The sequence below is a fragment of the Bidens hawaiensis genome, unplaced genomic scaffold (genome assembly GCF_021521415.1).
Source record: "Bidens hawaiensis isolate Kalapana, Puna unplaced genomic scaffold, B.hawaiensis_p1.1 tig00001576_1, whole genome shotgun sequence".
NCBI lineage: Eukaryota > Viridiplantae > Streptophyta > Magnoliopsida > Asterales > Asteraceae > Bidens > Bidens hawaiensis.
The window spans coordinates 1,954,886-1,960,243 of NW_027491089.1; the positions used below are offsets into that span (position 1 = coordinate 1,954,886).

Sequence of the window (5,358 nt, forward strand, 5' to 3'; positions counted from 1 at the left end):
CAAAAAGGATCACTAGTTCATATATACTTCTATTATGATGGATCCTAGAGTCATGGTGATTGAATTCTCTTAAAGCATATGGAACCTTATATGAAACGAAATTAAATTTTAATAATATATTTTATAATTGTATTTTATATTGTTTATAAATTCAGCTATTCTATTTTAATGTTTAACATTAGTATTTTTGTATATAAACCTTTATTAACAAACAAGTCAATGCAAGCAAGTAGTAGGCATGCGAGTGCTTGAGTTCTTCCTTTTCATATAATTACTTTGAAAATTGAACAGTAACAGAGCTATTTAACAAATATTTGGTTTAAGTGTTATTTAGAATCTTATCTTTTCTAAATTCTTATTCTTGTTCTTATATTTTGGTTGAAATGCATATAAAGAACCTTTACTTTCTCCACATGTTTTTCCACTCAAGTTAATTATTCGAGCTTCTCTTCCATCTCTTTTTCCATTCATTTCATAAACCGTTTCCCCAGTCAATAAAGAATTCATTTTATCCTATCAATCCTTTAAGCTTACATTCAATGGCATCTACTTCAGCTTCATCAGTTCAAAAGAGCTTCAAGTATGATGTCTTTTTGAGCTTTCGGGGTGAAGACACTCGTAAGGGCTTTGTCGATCATCTTTACCATGCTCTTCAAGGGAAAGAAATTATAGCATACAAAGATGATGAAAAAATCCAGAAAGGGGAAAGGATCAGTGAGCAGCTTGTCAGATCCATTGAAGAGTCCAGATTTCACATAATTGTTTTCTCCAAGAACTATGCATCTTCGTCATGGTGCTTAGACGAGCTTGTACAAATTATGGAGTGCCAGCAGACGAAGGAGCAGACTGCTTACCCCATCTTCTATGATGTGGAATCCACCGAAGTCCGCCACCAAAGTGGGGCGGTTGGGAATGCCTTTGCCAAACATGAAAGGGGCAGTCGGAGCTCTGTTCTACCTCTCGACTGTATTTGTTCTGTTGTAGCCTCTTGCTGCAACAAATGTTCATTACTGAACGGATTCATAGCAGATTCAGTAACATCTTTATCTGTGCATCTGTATATGTTTTATTTGTGTTAATCGTGAACAATTCATGTTTTAAAGTAGACGATGTTTTCTGATCAATTGTTTAGTGTTTGTGGTTTTAAATCCTGTTAATACTCAGAAGGTTTTGCACTATACGAACACAGGAAAATGAAGATGATGTTTCAAGATGGAGAACTGCTATGAAAGATACAGCCGGCCTCGTTGGGTGGGAATTGAATAATACAGTTGATGGGTAATTCCTTCTTTGCATTTTTATTGTCAAATTTTAACTCGAATCTTGATGGGTATATCACTATATTGATGCTTCACGTATGATTTTATGGAGTGGCAGATAGATGATTTTCTTAAGAGGCAAAATATGGTCGTGTCAAAATGAGCCCTGTTAAACATATACATTGGTTAAAGACCAATAAATGATGATAAAATAAGATTAAAATTTCAATATTAACAACAAAAAGGATCACTGGTTCATAAATACTTCTATTATGATGGTTAAAGTATATTAAAACTTTAGTTACTTATGAAATCTCAAGATTGTCATATTTCCTTTCAGGTCCCCCCCCTCCCCCCCCCCCCCCCTCCCCCTCAAAATTTTGAATAGTGTCCCATCCATTCTCAAAAGTCATGTTAAACAAGATTTTGCTGCCTATTAATAACATTATCTTGTTCATTGTATGTTATATATTTAAAATTAACTGTTCATGTGGGATTTTAAGTAATACGATTGAATCTTCTTGAACACACAGGCATGAAGCAAATTTTATCCAACAAATTGTTAAAGAAATTTCACTAAAGCTACATTTCATTAACTCGAGCATTGATGGGAAGTTAGTAGGCATGGAGACCCGGGTAAAGAGTGTAGTTTCATCTTTAGAAACTGATTCCGATGATGTTCGCATGATAGGGATCAAGGGAATGGGAGGTGGTGGGAAGACCGCCTTGGCAAGAGCTGTTTTCGATCTAATATCTGTTTGGTTTGAAGCTAAAAGCTTTGTTGAGAATGTTAGAGAAGTCTCAAAAGGCTCAATATCTGGTTTGAAGGAATTACAACAACAGGTGCTGTCAGATGTCTTAAATGATCAAAGCATAGTCGTAACAGGCGTTTTTGATGGGAAAAATACGATGAAAAGGATGATGCCGAATAGAAAGGTACTTGTTGTTCTAGATGATGTGGATGATATTGACCAGCTTGAGGCGTTAGCTGGTGAGCTTACGTGGTTTAAGCCAGGAAGTAGAATCATCATCACAACAAGAGATGAACAGGTGTTGATAGCACAACGAGTAAACTTCATTCATGATGTTAATCTGTTATCAGATGAGGAAGCAATTTGCCTCTTTAGTAGGTATGCATTTGGGAGAGAGATTCCATATCAAGGGTATGAAGATATGTCTAGAAAAGTTGTACGCTATGCTGCTGGGCTTCCCATAACAATCAAAGTTTTGGGTTCACGTCTTTGCGGTAGAAGTGATCATATATGGGAAGGTGCCATAGAAAGGCTAAAAACTATCCCTGAAGCTCAAACTTTGAAAAGATTGGAGATAAGCTATAATGGTCTAGAGGACGATCAGAAAGAAATCTTTCTAGATGTTGTTGCATGCTGAAATATAAGAGAAAAGATTATGCAATCAGAATACTTGACGGTTGTGGATATTATGCTGAAATTGGTTTAAGTGTTCTTGAGCAGAAATCTTTGATAACTGTGTCTGATTTTGACCGTACAAGTTTCCATGACCATATAGAAGAAATGGGCTGGAATATAGTACGTCGTTTGCATCCTAACGAGCCTAGCAGACATAGTCGATTATGGATTAAAAAGGAAATTGAAGACATATTGGTTAAGGATTTGGTAAGTTTTAAGTTTATATGAAATGTGAACAACTAGGAAATTTTATTTTCTATGACAAATTTTCACACCCGCATTTTTTTTATTATGTACAGGGCACCAAAGCAACAAGAAGTATAAATCTGGGATATTCCAATCTCCATTCGGATATTATTACGAAAGGTATTAGAAAGATAGAAGAACTTAGACTACTTAATGTGCAATGCAAAGTAACAGAAGTTGATGAAGTTAACAAATACTTACCTGATGCTTTACAATATCTTTGTTGGACTAACTACCCTTTTCAGTCTTTACCTGAGACTTTTCAAGCAAATAACCTTGTTAACCTTGATATGTGTCATAGCAATATAACTGAATTGTGGGAAGGTGGAGAAAGAAAGGTTGAATAATGGTTGATTGGTTGTTCTGTATAATGCATATATGTTATATATTGTCATCACACTGATTCTCATCCTATATTTTTTCTTATGCAGGTTTTTAATAAGCTTAAATACCTTGACCTAAGTTATTCTTCGAAGTTAAGAACCTTTGACCTTAGCATAACTCCACATCTTGAATTGTTAAATCTTACAAGATGTGAAGACCTTGTAGAACTCTGCATGCCAGTTGAGTTTCCGAACCTCAAATCCCTCAACCTAAGTCGGTCTAAGGTAATTAACCTTAACATTGGGCTGACTCCAAATCTTGAGAGATTATATCTTGAAGGATGCTCTCATCTTAAAGAAATTCACGCTCCGGTGGAATGTCTAAAAAAGCTTGTCCACCTTTTCTCAAGTGAATGCTTAAATCTTGTATATTATACTGTTGACAAAAAACATGAATCAGCTTCAATAGATACAGTAGAAATTAATGTAAGTTGTGTAGATGTATACCCACTGCATGCTACAAATGATTTGCTAGGGTTTAGGTTTACATGTATATATGATGAACCTAGATCCTCATGGAGTGGAAATTTAGAGAAACTTTTTCGTTTTGGTCCATGCGCTTGTGAAAACCCAGAGTATTTTCTAGCAACTATATGTGATTTACAACATTTAAGAGAGCTTACACTTGAAAAAAGAATTCATGGGGATATATGGCGGTTAGAAAGTCTAGAGAAGCTATCTTTGTGGTGGCAAAAGTTTCAGCATCTTCCGGATAGCATTTGTCTATTGAAAAATCTGAAATCACTTGAACTTTATTTATGTCTGGCTCTTGAGCAGTTACCTGGGAATATATGCAGATTAGAGTGTTTAGAGGTGTTACGCATAATTGGTTCTGAATCGTTACGAGATATTCCTAGCACAATATGTAAGATGAGATGTTTAAAACATTTAGTGCTCTCCAATTGTAAAAATATTAAGAAATTGCCAGAGGAACTTGGGAGTTTAGAATGTTTGAAAGAGTTATGGATAAAAGGTACCGACATAAGTCTTCTTCCGCAAAGCATTTATCAGTTGAAAGGTCTGCGTATTTGTGGGTCCAGGGAACAACTTGAGTCGTATGGTTTTACATCAGTCATTGATTCTGTTGTGGAAGTCAGTTTAGAATACGCGTACATAGAGCTGTGAATAAGACGTTGACTCAGTTAGTCCAGCGCCTAATATCTTAATCAGGTGAGAACGCTACATCAAAACTCCTCATTATTATTTTTAATCTCTGATCATGTCAAAAACATATATGCAGTAGGTTATACTTACAATCAATTTACAATTAATCATGAATGCTTGTATTTAATAATGGTGTTTGTTTACACTGGTGATTATGAGGCTGAACTGAATCAAATTCTACATAATCATGAATGCTCGATGAAATGCACGTGTGAGAATTTCTTAATAAATCTTTTCTGATTTTATTACCTTCTTCATACATTCCCCGTAAAACATTAGTTGTGCCTTCATCATATTTGTTGGGTTAATTGGTTCGTTTACGGTCACAGATTAAAGGGTTAATGGGTCAGCTGTTGTGGGAATAAGAGCAGACCGAGTTTGTTGGATTTAGTAATGGATGTTAGGGTGCACGTTGGGTAAAAGAATCAGTCAGTTACTTGTACTGATTCGTTAGGATCGAAATTAGTAGTTAATTGTTTTATTATCCACTGTTTTTTATTTGTTTAATTAAAATAGTACCCCTTTTTTGCTTTCTTCTCTGCAAGTTATATTCAGTTCAATAGTTTGTGTATTCTGTGTTTCAAAGTGTCATGAACCAACAATATTTACGTGTGGTTGTATGACACTTGCATATGAACGGTAAGATTGTAGGGGCTCTAAATGATTAGCTGCAATAATAAGATTATAAGTTTATTTCTCACAGCTTCAATTTGTCCTCTGAAAGAGACATTTTGTATTTTGTGATGTCAACATCATCCACGCCACATGTATTTTGTCATGCATTTGTTTGCTTTGAATTTTTATTTATTTCTGTGTTAATTCTGAGTTTTTCAAAAAAAAAATAAATAAATAAAAGGCTTTTGAGTCACCAAAATTTGG

General features: G+C 34.9%; 1 pseudogene; it reads left to right on the top strand.

The window, feature by feature from the left end:
* Nucleotides 1-539: 539 nt before the first annotated feature.
* LOC143588449 (disease resistance protein RPV1-like) lies at nt 540-4,618 on the top strand (annotated as a pseudogene).
* Nucleotides 4,619-5,358: the final 740 nt, after the last annotated feature.